Consider the following 15,537-nt stretch of genomic DNA (forward strand, 5'->3'; position numbering starts at 1 on the left):
TCTATTTCCTTGAAGAATGAGGTTGGAATTTTGATAGGTATTGCGTTGAATTTGTAGATAGCCTTAGGAAGTATTGCCATTTTCACGATGTTAATCTTTCCAATCCAGGAGCATGGGAGGCAAAATGTGATTCTTAAACAAGTATAGATTAAAAATGTCAGAGGTTTTAGTCAACTTGTGAATTAATAAATCCAGCTGTAAAATAGTAAAAAACTGGCTTATAAGAAACTTTGAAAAATGAGGAATACAGGATCTTTTTTTGTTTCTTTGAATCTGGATTATTTCACTTAATATATTTTTTTCCAAGTCTTTCCATTTCCTAATAAATGAGGTGGCATCATTCTTTCAGTTGGAGGCATAGCATTCCATTGTATAAATGTACCACATTTTCTTGATCCTTTCATCTACTGAGGGGCATCTGGGTTGGTTCCATATCTTAGCTATGGTGAATAATGCTCCAATAAGCATAGTTGTGTCTCACCCACATTTGATTCACCTCTTCCCTTCCTTTTCTTAAGTTGTCATATATATTGAATTCTTCAATGCATTTTCCCCCTTCCCCTTCATTCATTTACTCCTCTCCCTTAATCCCCTCTTGCATGTACCCATTTCCTGGTGCTGATTTTGTTGGGCTTTGACTTAGTCTTTCTAAAAGATTGTACTATTTGAGCTCTCCGTATTCTTTTTACTTCAGTTAACTTATTTGTACCACTTGCATACCATTCAATGTGTTTACTTATAGATTCATAGATGCAGGCTTTTCAAAAACAGAATGTTAGCAATATTAAAAGAGACACTCAGGTATATACAAGCTATTATCTTATCTAGTGGGCAGAAATTATTTCATTCTTGACTTAACATAAATCATAATTTTAACAAGGACCTTTGGTATGAGCCCTTAATTAATAGCAAGTGGTAAAGTAAAACAATGTTCTTAGAAAATTAATCATTTTCTAGATGGATTTGTTACATTATATGTCAGTGTGACACTATAAGAGTATGTTATGCTGGGTGGCGGTGGCTCATGCCTGTAATCCTAGCTACTCAGGAAGCTGAGATCTGAGGATGGCAGTTCAAAACCAGCCAGGAAAGAAAAGTCTGTGAGACGCTTATCTGCAATTAACTACCAGAAAACCAGAAGTGGCACTGTGGCTCAAGCAAAAGAGCATTTGCCCTGAGCTGAAGAGCTCAAGGACAGCGCTCAGGCCAAAAGTTCAAGCCCCATGCCTCCCTACACCAAGAAAGGTATGTTTTGTGGTGTGCTTTTGAACTTATGTACAAGTTCATATAACTTCTAAACATTGGCTATGTGCTTGGAATGCAGAAATGAGTATGGAAAACAAAAGCCTTGCTTTCTAGAACTTGCAATGTGTGTAATTTAAAAAATAACGAAAAGTAGTAAAGGGGATTGACAGTAAGAGGTTCTAATATAGTCACTGATCACATTAAATACAGTATATAGAGTAATCATACTAATATATGGTGACATAGTTTCTGTGCCATGGATCTTGTGTTGGCAAATCAAAACTCAAATCAAAATAAGCAGTAAAGGAAAAGTGAAGCCTCATCAATCAGAAGCCATAACTAACTCCTAACTAGATAATTTACCACTCAGAAAAGTATCAAGTAACTTCTAATGAGACATTCCAGTGGGACTTACCAAGGGAGTCAAATATAACCCACTTGAATCTATCAGATATTTTCTTTACCTTCATTCTTGAACACCTTACAAACGTTTTGCCCTTACTTCCTCTCAGTGGAGGACTAATCATTTGTAGCTTGGTACTGCCCAATTTGTGAACTACTCAGAATAACTCACTGAAAATTTTACTGTACCTCAGTTTATCTTTTAACACCTAGACTATAAGGGATTATAATCATGCTCTAAAAATAAAAAAGTTGTTCTGTAAATGTTGATGACAAGGGCTGTGTGTGTGTGTGTGTGTGTGTGTGTGTGTGTGTGTGTGTGTGTGTATTCTCATAAGAATGAAGGACTTTGTATACTGAGCTGAAAGCAGCATTCAGAATCTCATATCACAATGTCTCATTTCCTCCCAAGGAAAGTGAGTTTTGAAGAAGAGTCTTATGAAGGATCTGCCAGTAAAACCGGGTTATTAGAGTTAGGATGAAGCAGAGTCTGGTTTCCAGCAAATAAGATTTTAAATGGCACTTGCAAATATTTGGAAAGAAAGGAGAGTGAAGAAATAGAAGTTTGAGTCTTAGGACAAAATTATAAATCATCATTGTACCCCATAAATTAACATGTTGAATTGATTCCTCTTTGTACAACTACTTGAAAGGAATTAATTAACTAATTCACTCATACAGAAGTTAAGAGGTAAGAGAACCTACCGGAATCCCAGGGTTAGCATTGGTGAGAATGGCCAACAATTACAGTACAAGATGACAGGATCTAAATTAATTTCTCAAAACAATTACTCAGCTTCCAGTTTCAGCACCAACATATGAATAGCCTGAAAGTCATGACTCCTATTATTACAATAACAAGTTGAACAAACTAAACAAATAATTGCTTTCCTTTGAAACTATAAAAGAACTGAAATCTCTGGGTAAATTACCACCACCCTTACCACCCCACCCTCCACCCCAGAATGTCAAGAGCAGAGTTTCTCTAAAGAGATAAAATACACAAGATATGGCCAAGAAAAGATCAGTGTATATAAAGTAGGTCAATAAAAACTTTTCGGGTAAAAATGTAAATTTAAAGAAGAATAAAACAACACAAAAGAATATCCCAATCTGTGGCCAATATAAAAATACAGCATGCATATAATTAGAATATAAAAAGGAGAAAGGAAAATGGAGCAAAAAAAGAATAATTGAAATAATAATGGTTGAGAACATTTCAAAATTAATGACAGAGAATCCAAACCATAGATACAGATCTAGGAAGCTCAAAGAACACATAGTAAGCTGAATATCAAAGAAAACTATATATAGCCTAACATATTCTCAATAACTCAATGTAGCAATCATCCGGTAAGGAGGTAGTAGAATCAATATGAAAGTACTATCAGACTCTTCAGATAATGGCTGACATCACCATTCTCTCCTCTTTTTCATCTTCCGCATCAAGTTGTTCATAAAATGTTGCCAGTTCTATCAGAAATACCTGTCAATTCCAGTAACACCTTTACCTTTCTATTTCCACTGCCTGTTAGTGTCTCATGATTTGTTGCTAAGAACTAACAGCAATCTGTTTATCTGTCATCTGTTTCTTTCCTACACACAAAGGTCATAGTTACTGTTCAAGAAGCTCAGCTGGCTCCTTGGTACCTGGGAACAAAACCCCCAATTCTATTTTCACCACCAAATCCATGCACCCATACCGAGCCCAGTTCCTTTCTTGTTGGGCCTTTGGGCACACTGTCCTTATTCCTGAACTTTTGACCCCTTTCTTCATTTATCAATATTTATTTGTCCTTACATTTTCAATTCAAGTTTCACTTTTTCAGCAATGCTTCCCTATGTCCCATAGTTTCACACTAATTAGTTGCTCTATCTTAATGCTATAGTATTGATATCTGTTGAAGTAGTTATCATATTACAAATTTTAGGCTAGCTGATAAGTGACCTTATAGTATGAATGTCACACTGACAGAGGAAAACCACATAGTAGCTACTACATTGAAGTCTTCAAATAAAATGGAATATAAAGATAATCTGGAGTAGGATATTCCAATTAAGAGCCTAAGTGTTAAAAAATAAAAGAGGAATTTTCCAAATGAGAGAAGGGTCTAAGTATTTGATTCAACAGTTACTTTTTTATTTTATTTTTCTTTATTTGTTGTCAGTCATGAGGCCTGAACTCTGCTCCTGGGCACTGTCCCTCAGCTTTCCAGCTCAAGGCTAGCACTCTATCACTTGAGCCACAGTACCACTTCCAGCTTTTTCTGCTTATATGGTGCTGAGGAATTGAACCCAGGGCCTTATGCATTCAAGGCAAGCGCTCTACCACTGAGCCACCTTCCCAGCTCCTCTAAAAGAAAAGTTACTTCAGAAGAAAGAAGCTGTTGTGTTGTCCCAAAAGGCAGATGTCATGTTCCTTTATGTGACACTTTTATACAAAAAAAAAGAAAGTCATCAACATCAGAGATTTCCTCAACAAAGCTTAGTTTTAGGGGGCTCTCTTAATGGTATATTCCTTCTTTATAGGGTCCACATACTACCTACCCTTAGATTTAAAAGATTAGAGCAATGTACTATACAATATCCAACAATCAAACTTTTGATAGTCATACATGATTGGAAAACTCTGTCAAAATAATATATTATTAGGAATATCTCCATCAAATCTGGGTATGTTGGTGACTCACTCCTGTAATCCTAGCTACTCAAGAGGTTGAGATCTAGAGGATTGTGGTTTGAAGCTGAAAAGACCACAAGACTCCATCTCCAAACAAATAAGGGAGAAGTCAAACTGGAGGTGTGGTTCAGTGGTAGAGTGAATATCAGCCATAATTCATAAAATCTGAGTGAGCACAAAGCTTTGAGTTCAAACTTGAGAATATTCTAAATGTTTTATTTTTTTAATTTAGCAACTAAGAGATTTATCCATAGTTATCTGCTTCTAGCTGCCTGCTTCATTTTGTTTGGCCCAAATTCACGGTGCAAACTCACTTAGCACCGCTTGAACTTTCTCTGGACAGCTTCCAGGGAGACCAAAATGCTTCTGGCTTGGGCCCTTCTAGGCTTCTCCAAAATTTGTCTCCAAGGTTCTTCATCACAAGGATGGCAGTTCAGAGCTCAGATGTTGGGTCAAAATGAAGAGAGACAAGGAGAAGCCTTAGCAGTTGGACCAAAGTCTAATAAAGAGCAAAGTATCAGTTTCAGGGAGATTAAGACCTTAGTCTCTCAGAAACTCCTTTTCTTCACTTCAGGTGATCTAGTTTGGTACCTAAACTCATAACTTGATCAGTAGATAGAGTCTAGAGAAGATCTCTATAGATGCTCATCTGATCTGTAAATAGAATTGTATTTCATTGGCACTTGCTTTCCTATGCAATCTAGTGAATCTTATGCTGCAATTTAAAAACTTCATCTTTGAGGAGGAACAATAGCATGCAAGATTTCTTTATCAAAGGACCATATTTCAGGAGATGCCTTGGAAAAATAGAATGTAAGTTTTATGACCTATTGATTTTTAAGGAGATCTTCAGAACCTTTCTCCGGCAATCTAGAGAACAAAATTTAATCTTAGTGTCTTAAGTTTTTGTTAGCAGATATTATTATTTTTATTCTAGGTTCATTCTAGAAAAGTGACTAACAAAAAGCAGTTAGCATGTTCATATGCTAATTGAGCCTAGCTTTTGTTTATGTACAACAGGCTAGGACTAAACACTGTGGTTTTAGTTCAGTACCATGTCTACGTGGCATCCCTGCTCAGTGGGCAAAGTGAGTCATTATTTGTCAGACCGTTTTTCTGTTGCCCAAGCCTTCCATGAATGTACTATCATCTCATCTTTGCCACAAGTGTTTATGGGTAGAGTTAGTACCCCAGTTTAGCAATGGTAAAATTCAGCCAAAATTCCAGGCTTGGCCCACCTTAGAAGAAGAGTTCTGCAAGAGGTAAAGCTTTATTCCCATTCCCACCCTGTCTCCTCATCTTTGGTGTCAATATGCTGCCCCTGGGAAAGACATCATAGATAATAGTAACTCCTAATCATCTTGTCTGTCTTACATAGGGAAAACTTGGTCTAGGAGCCTGAGAATAATTCTCCAGACTTCTCCACAGGGAGCAACTAATAGAAACAGATCACACAGAAGCTCAGGGAATGATGAAAAAAATTGGCGAGCGAGATTGCAAAGAATTTGGGAATGACATTGATAGTACCACCTACAAAGAGACAGAGTGAGTTTCCCAGACAAGTCAGAAATTAAGCATAGGTTTTTAAGCTTGAAACATCTCTATTGTGCTAAATCTTTCATTGTCTAGAAACTTTACTTTTCCAGAACATTCATGTTATCCTACTAACTGTAGCATATCCCCAGGAACTAATTGCTGCTCACTCTGGGCAAACTGTTACAAAGCTACCCAGTCATCTAGTAACTCCAAAAAGATATAATAACCTGTCCTGCTAACTTGAGTGCAAAAACCCCAAATAATAGATAACATATTTTGTCGTGTCTCTGGTAATGGCTGTGGCTTCCCTCAACATGACATAGGCTAGGACAGAAAAAGGAGAAAACCAATGACTGTTGAAAAAAATGACTTGAATAGAAAAGCTAGAGTAAGATAAATTCACAGGAAATGAAGTTTTGTTAGTTCAAATGCCAGCATATGGAACTACTTGTTAGGTCAAGAGCTTTCCAGAAAACCATATGAAACCCTGGGAAATGTCTGTTTTGGATACAAGAAATCTCAAGGGATTTTAAGGATTCAAACTCTGTCAGGGAAAAAAAAGAAAGAAAAAAGGAAAGTTAGCCTGGGAAGTCTGTGTTCTGGGATGCATGCCAAATGCAAAGTTGATGTGATTTGCAATAACCCAGTTAATCAACCATAAAAATCAAGGCTTTATCGTTTTTAAAGAGATAATCACACACCATAGTTTCAGAGAGTAAGACTTACTGTGAGAAAACCATGTACTTTGGTTAGAGTATATATTAGTTTAAGAGACTATTAAGAATCTCAGCCAAGAACTTTCCTTCTATGTAAATATTCAATCTTCTGATGTCATCAGATGCTATCTGCCCATATTTATTTTATTTTATTTTATTGTAAAGATGCTGTACAGAGGGGTTGCAGTTACATGAGTAGGGTAATAAATACATTTCTTGTCTTTTTTTTCCCTACTATCTCTTCCCTCCCAGCCACTCCTTCTCCCCCCGCCCCCCGAAGTTGTAAAGATTATTTACAACATAGTGTCTTGTGAGTATCATTGTTTCAAAGTGACTAAGGGAACTTTCATGGTGTACACTTGGCTTTAGAAATTTAGAAATATTTTTCCATAACAGAAATTGACTCTCAATGACAAAATTCTGAAATTCATGCACACCAATGAGTGAATTTCTGACTTTTGTGTAGTGTGAAACTGAACTTTTACATAAACAAATCACAAGTGTGATGCCAAAGCGCAGGTGGGCTCATAGTACACAGTGTGGTACTGTGAAGACCAGAATTGTGACCTGCTTTTATTTTTTGTAAACGTTGTAACTGGAACCTTGAGCTGAAATTTTATAAAAAGCCTTTGAGATTTATAAAAAGCAGTTTTCAGGATAAAACTGAAAAAAAGAAGATGGTTAGATATTATAAAATTGAAAAGAATGAGGAAAGTGTGGGAAAGGATGGGTAAGAATGTGGAAAGATATCTTCATATATTGTCATTGTTAAATAACTCTTTTGTTCAACTACTTAAAGATTAATAAAAATTATACAGAGTTACAGTCCCAGAAGCAATAGGAGAGAAAGTAAAGTTGAGCTTTCGGTTCTCTGTGTCCTTCTTCAAGCTCCCTTCTTCCAACCTAACTCTTTGAGGCTTCTCAGTATTTAGATTGTGCTTAGCCAAGTGTGCCTCAAAGTACTATCATAATACTAAGACATTATTTCCTTTGTTTTCACTCTTCTAGTCCCTTGTATATTCCAAGCTATGTAATGTGTGACCTAATGACAAATTAAAATACAAAAACAGACAAAAGAATCTGCCTTTTCTTAATAGGCTTTAAAGAGATTTGCAAAAATTCAAAACAATACCACTCTTCTCTCTGCTATTTTGGCTGTTGAAATAGAAACCATTCATTTATTATAGCAATGTAATAGGACTGTTTTAAAATCAATAAACATATATTCTTAAGTTTCATTTACTTAATGATAGGGTAACCCATTCATGTACTGCAAAATGACAATTTTTGGATGTCAAATTACATATATGGCAGCCTATATCACATAAGGCTAGATATGTAGTAGCTTATTCTATCTATATTTATGTAAATATACTCTAATATTCACACAACCATGAAACCTCCTAATGGTACATTTCTTGGAACATATGCAGTTTAGAGAGGCTTGGCTGTAGATAAAATCCACATAAACAAGAGAACTCTGGGGCTTTCTATACATTTTACCTCATCCTGGTAAAAAAAGCTGGCACATTTTATAAAATGTAAGACACATTTTAGATACAATGTAAACTGACACTAGTATATGCTGTGTACCACTCACAAACAAAGTTGAGTTTGGGAGGCAAACAAGCGCCAAAGCTAGCCATGCATGAAACCAGCTGCTTGGTCCTGGAAACATTGGGCCCCTATAGGAATATAGAAACAATGACTTAATGATGTGGGAAGTCATATACAACCCCCTTAGAAAACTGAAGCCCCAAGGGGTTGTCTTCAATGTTGTGATGAACAGGAATAAATCCATCACTCAGAATTAGCTAGATGGTCTTGATTTTATTGTTGAGTTGTGGGGAAGAGACTTTCTTGAGAATTCAGAATTGTTAATGAGACTTCCTGATGATGCATTGCAGTTCAAATTTATGACTCTTGTGTTGTTTGTAAAGAGCTCACAGAGAATTTAATTTGAAGGTTTTGAATGGTGTTATCTATAGACACCACCAAACACAATGGTCCCTCGAATGAACATTTCTTATAATGCATAAGCAACCACCAGGTAGATGTGGAAACAAGCATATAGCAGCTCTGAAATTTATATGTATATATAAGAAAAGTAAAAACTCACAAAATAGGATTTTCTTCTATGCTCAGTACCCATCATTGTACATGTTTCCAACTCTTCCCCTGGCCCCAGGGCAGGGAAAGTCAGTAAAGTCGCTCAGTCAACTTCAGTAGCTAGTGCAGAAAGGTATCAAAGGTGGACTGATGACTATCCTGACCATCACTCTCAAGGAGAGGCTGGGAAAACGCTTTGTTTTACAGAAGAGCAGTTGCAGAACATAGGGGAGAGAGTAGACACTACCCAAATTCTCATAATGGAAGAGGTATGCTGAAGAAGGAGGAAGAAAATCCTAAATCAATGCAAATCTGAGATTACAGATTACTACATGAGTATCATGTAATCTGGCTTTTACCTGCTGGTGAAGAGAAAGTGGTAAATTTACACACACACACACACACACACACAGGTTCTTGTGGAACATGACCATGAGGATGGCAGTCTATCAAATCTCTGTTGAGAAACTTACCAAGTCTTTTCATTTCTCTCTAAATGTCAGTTTTATTGATAATGCACTAAGCCATAAATAAAACTATGAGAATTAAAGATTATTCTATGGACTGGTAAAACAGATCAGAAATATACTAAGGAACATTTCATGAAATAGAAAACAGATCAGAAGATATTATTCAGATGTGAGGCAAAGAAAATTTCAAAAATACCATAGAGATGAAGGGTTGCTGAGAAAGAATCGTAAAGGTCTATTTTATTAGATTTCCAAAAAGAAATAGTAGAAACCACAAGTAAGAGAAAATATTTGCAGAAAACTGGATTTTTTGAAAAAATACTGGAAGATATCAATATTCAGAACCTAGAACCACCACTAAAAAATCCAGACACATCATCCCAAATTAAATAATACTAAAAAAGAACTAAAAGTAATCTGATAAAGTAAGCATTTAAACAACAACAAAATAATATATATTAGCCATGGACAGTTATATTATGTATGATTGCATTTAAGGTGTCTAAAATAAGATGTCTAAAATAGTCAAATGAAATCAAAGCTGATAGAAAACCAGGAGCAGGGAGTTGCTGACTAATGAATGTTAAGTTCTGATGAGAGACAAAAAAGTTCTAGAGATATGCTATACAACATTGTATTGTAAAATAGTGTATTTTACCATTAAAAATACATTTAAGGTCTGAGTGCTAGTGTTCCCTTCTGTAATCCTAGCTACTCAGTAGGCTAAGAGCTGAGGATGGCAGTTCCAAGCCAGCCCAGGAAGGAAAGTCTGTGGAACTCTTATCTACAGTTAATCACAATAAACTGGAAGAGGAACTGTGGTTCAAGTGGTAGAAGGACTATGCCCAGGCCTTCAGTTCAAGCCCAGGACCAGCACCAAAATTAAAAAAAAATAATTGAGATCACAGATTAAATGTTCTTGTCACAATAAAACTAAAGTTAAAATTAATTTGCATTAAAAGTTGATTTCTCAATAAAACCAATGAAAATCAGAAAAATTGATGGCAGTTTTTAAATTTGTTTGAAAAAAATTAACTCTCAGACAACAATGTGATATTCAGTAGAAACTTCCTTGGAGGAAAAGGTGTATTAAAACCATTTTTAAACTAATAAATACCTTAGTAATAGACATTGGCCAAGAAAAGTTTAACAGAGGTATTTCAAACAGAAAAAGATATGCCCAGGTGAAAGGCCTGAAGGAATGACAAGCAAATATATTAGTAAATATATGAAAATTCAAACACCTCCTTATGGTAAAGGAATATTAGCAATGTGCAGTCTAAAAACAAGACATATCTGGGTGCCAGTGGATCATGCCTGTAATCATAGCTACTGAGGAGGCTGAGATCTAAAGATTCTGGTTTCAAGTCAGCCTTGGCAGGAAAGGCCATGAGACTCATCTTCAATAAACTATCAAAAATCCAGAGGTAGAGCTGTGGCTCAAATGGTAGTGCACTAGCCTTGAGCAAAAGAAGATCAGGGAGAGCATTCAGGCTCAGAGTTCAAGCTCCAGGCCCCGAATGAATGAATGAATGAATGAATGAATGAATGAACAAAAAAGCAAATAACAACATACAAGCCAGGAGTGGTGGTACACATCTGTAATCTCAGGCCTGAAGAAACTAAGACTAGAGGAACCTTAATCGAAGGCCATTTTAGGGCTACATAGTGAGATCCTATGCAAAAAAAAATAGAACTTGAATATGTGGTGAAAGACATAGAATTTGGGGAGGCATAATCAAGTTTAAAATTGCTTTGGAGATAGTAAAACAATTTGTCAAGGAGTTACTCAATATGCTTATTAAAATAGCTAAAATAACAATTAGTTGATGTAAAGCATGTAATTGCCAATAAATGTTGATTTTTCAAAATTAAAAAAAAAGTTTAGCTCAAAAGAAGATAAATTAAGAGTGAGATGAGAAAGAAAAGAAATAAAGAGACAATGGGGAAATAGAACACACCTAATAGGAAAGAGACATAAATAAGTGAGCAATCACAGTAACATAAACAGTTGGACCACTGTTCAAAAATAAAAATTAATCCACAAAAATTATGAACTGTATATTATATATAAGCAAGATTTCAGAGAACTGGCCAACCATAGCCCATTGGTCATGTCTGACTTCTGGCTAAGTTCTCTGGGTAAGAATAACCTTTATAGTTTCAAATCATCAAAGATAAACAAAAGAATATATGCAACAAACACATGGTCCTGCAAATATTTAGTATCTGGTTCCATAAAGTAAAAACTTGCTGTTCTTTATTCTAATACCTAAATCTATAAGATTGAGAATAGAGATTGAAGACAGACGCTTCAGCTTTGGAGCAGATTTTTCTCCTTCAATATCCAAATATTAGCTAGCTGCATTCATACCTTGCTACATATCTTATTTGTTAACTTCCCCTGTAGTTCATTATATCCATGGGAAATGAACTGAAATGAGTCATACAACTTCTGGATCAAGTCATTAAAACGAATAGATACATACCTCCCATTTCACTTTCTTTTTTTACAAAATAGAAAAAAGAAAAGGGAAGAGAACGAAGAGGAAGGGGAGAAGGAAGAAGAGATGGGGAAAGTAAGGAGATCTCTTTGATCATGTAGATGAGGATCATCACTGGAAAAACTAAAGGGAGTCAACCTATCAACCTATCATACACCCTTCAAATCATTCTATATTAGTAAAAATAATTCTCTTATTTTCAAAGCATTTAGGTTGTGTGACTGTAAAGTAGCTTATATTCCCATCAGTATACCAAGCAAACCATTAGTAAATTAAAGTCGGGTTGCTATAGAATCAGACAAATAGACTTTAGAGCAAAAAAGAATTGAAAAGTCATGATTAAAAAGGTTTATTTAAACTTGTATATTCCTTGGCTCTACACACACATATCTTCAAACTAGAAGTATTATACTAGTAGAATTATTATACTAGTAGAAGTATTATACTAGTAGAATTTTTAACACTTCTCTGAGTAACCAACAGACAAAACAGACAACAAAATAACAATAAGTAAAAATTAGTCATATGCTTGATTTGTGGTTTATAGAAAATGTCACACCCAGTAATTGAAGACCTCACATTCTTTTAAGGCAGAAAGAGAAATTTTGAAGGAATGGGTCATATTCTAAGAATAAAACTAGTTTAAAATGTTTTCAAATGATGGTAAGAAGCAGAATGTTCTCAGACTACAATGAAAGGTACTTCAATAGCTAAATAAATCAAGTTTTTTAAAGTTACATATTGTTCCCGTGTGTTGAGTATTTTGGTTTTATAACAATTTATATCACTTACTGAATTTTTATTCCAATAAATTCTTTTTTTTACTTTGAAAATTAAAAATTAAAAATTTTATAAAGTTCAAAACAACTGAGAATCAAAGCAGAAAGAGTAACAGAAAACATAAACATATTTACAAGCTAAGAGTAACCAAAATGCTATGCAATAAAACTTGTGGAACACAGCCAAACTGTTTTGATAAAAGGTAGTTCTACTAACAGATTCTGTTGTAACCCTCCTACAGATATCAAAACTAATGTGATTGAAGATTTTCCTGTTTTCATTAATCAACAAAGGAACCAAGCTTATCAAAAAAGAATGCAAAGAACAAACACATTTACAGATAAGGAATATTCAAAATAATCTGCCAAAGAAGATTAAATTGATTTTTCTACAGGGGAAGAGGAAAGTCAATTGAATTTCTAGAAAGCAGGAAACACTCTATATATCTATAGACAAAATTATATTTCATTGTTCTTAATTACCGATAACTTGCAAAACTATAAAACAGTTTGAAGAAACTGAAAGCATAGAACAGATAACCCAGAAGGTGGATTATTATCTGTACATAATGAATAGTCTTACTTGAAGCATAGGTTATTCCTCACAGTGATTCTCCATATTATCAGACTTTCCATAACAGAATTATTCAAAAATCACAAAATAAAAGCCGGGCGCTGGTGGCTCACACCTGTAATCCTAGCTACTCAGGAGGCTGAGATCTGAGGATCACGGTTCAAAGCCAGCCCGGGCAGGAAAGACTGTGAGACTCCTATCTCCAATAAACCACCAGAAAACCGGAAGTGGCGCTGTAGCTCAAGTGGTAGAGCGCTCACCTTGAGCTAAAGAGCTGAAGGACAGTGCCCAGGCCCAGAGTTCAAGCCCCACGACCAACAACAAAATCACAAAGTAAGCCTGCTCTGTTGTTTTTGTGTTAAAATTTATCATACAGGCATCTTTGAGTTTGCTGTAGTGTAATACAATAAGTGTATTTAACTTGGAAAGTTTGGGAGACAAAAACAAAAAAAAATCTCAGTAAAATAAATGCAAAGAGTAAGAGATCAAGATAAAAGAAAAAGTTTGAACTTAAAAAGAAGTCATTTTTCTAATTTACTGAAAAACTAACAGTTCCTAACAGAGGAACTCTAATGAATAAATATAGACCAAATGGGGACCTAGAAAATAACCAGTAAAACACTGAACTAGAGATATGACTCAATGGTACAGAAATTATCTGGCATATACAAGGCCCTAGCTTTGATTACCAACTATAGAAAAAGTGTCGATTTATATTTTAGAGCACTAGGCAGGCATCATTGTGTCATCCTAAGATCCTAGCTACTCAGTAGGATAAGATGGGAAGATCATAGTTTGAAGTCAGCATGAAAGTCCATGAGACTCTTATCTCCAATTGACCATCAAAAAAGCCAGAAGTGGAGCTGTGACTCAAGTGGTAGAGCACTAGCTTTGAGCAAAAAAGCTAAGGGACAGTATCCAGGCCCTAAATTCAAACCTCAGCACCAGCACGCGTGCGCGCGCACGGCACACACACACACACACACACACACACACACACACAATCAACAAACTTAAAATGAATTAAGAATAAATTATGAAGTAAACATACTTAGCCAATGTGGAGAAGACATTAAATCATTTTAATTCAAGGTGAACCTTTGACCCAGGCATTCATACATTTTCAATGATCCCCAGTTCCTTTGCTTTATCTCAGTACGTCCAGTTAACTGTCTTATAGAAACTCAACTTACTTCTCTTTGGCCTCTCCTGTCACAGTCTTTTTGGATGATCCACCAGACCAAATCCAGAATAACAGTAACTTCTAGATTATTCCCTTGCAAACTGAACCTTTAACAATATGAAGTAATGAGAGGGGAATTGGAAGTAGACTTCGAGACCCCAAAAAGGTCAGTGGCAGTGACATTGCCTTTTGGTGTTCTGGTGCTAAAAATGTGTATGAAATCAAAGCTGGGCATGGTGGCTCACAACTGTAATATCAGATACTACAGAGGCAGATATCTAGAGGATTGAGCTCTGAGACTGCCTGCTGGGGGTGAGGATGGGAACAAAATTTCTATTAAAAAAACTAAAATAAAAAGTCCTGAGGGCATGGCTCAAATGGTAGAGCACCAGGCCAGCTTAATAAAAGCAAAAGGAAACAAAATCAGAAACATTTTAAGAACTTGGCTGAACTGAAGTTTCTAGATCTTGGGGTAAAATGTACCTAATATTGGCTAGAACCTATATTTGTCTCATGTTTTCCTAACAAAAATACTAAAGGAAGAGAGTAGTTTTTTCCTCTTGTATAGATAAAAAAAATACTTTTACTGAAGTTCCTAAAGGGAAAAGCAAGGATTTTTTTTAAAATACTTAATCTATAATAATTCCTCTGTAACCAGATGTCATGTTTGATGGTTTGTTTTATATGTTATAGCCAAATAGATATAGTGTGTTTTTCTTACATTACTGGCTCCACAGATAACTTCTCATTCTTGGCTTTTCCACAATGAGTCTTTAAAACAAAAGAGTAGCCTCATCCTCCCACAAAAGTGTCTTCTTAACAAAGGAATTTTCACAAATCCTGGCTGAGGGCACTGACTGAGCAAAGCTTTCCAACTCTGGATAAAAGTCACCCTGCACCATGTTATTCTGAGTGAACTTTGGTAGCTTCTTCGTTTCAAAGTCATGGTGTTTCTTGAATTCATTTGGCAAAGCAAAGCCTTACACTCTGATCTTTACCAATGAATTATGTCCCCAGGGTTTTTTTTAAAGTATCATTGAATTAAATTTAATCTGAGAATTCCTCCAGCCCATTTATTTCCTGATACTAAGCACTGAACTGAATCTCTCTCTTCTGTCTCCTTTGGTTTATTTCAGATGTGAGTATCTCATCTAATCAGTTCTACATCACTTTTAGTTTTGAATAAAACTTTATAGCTTATGTGACTTAGCATAGTAATAACTATGTCAAATGTAAGGAAAAGAAACAAAGGTAGAAAAGACTGATAGCACAAAAGGAAAAGGAGAAGGTTTGAATGGACAGATACTTCTTTGTGCTTAATTGCAAATTAGGTGTGTCT

Source organism: Dipodomys ordii, unplaced genomic scaffold (assembly GCF_000151885.1).
Source record: "Dipodomys ordii isolate 6190 unplaced genomic scaffold, Dord_2.0 Scaffold9, whole genome shotgun sequence".
Classification (NCBI taxonomy): domain Eukaryota; kingdom Metazoa; phylum Chordata; class Mammalia; order Rodentia; family Heteromyidae; genus Dipodomys; species Dipodomys ordii.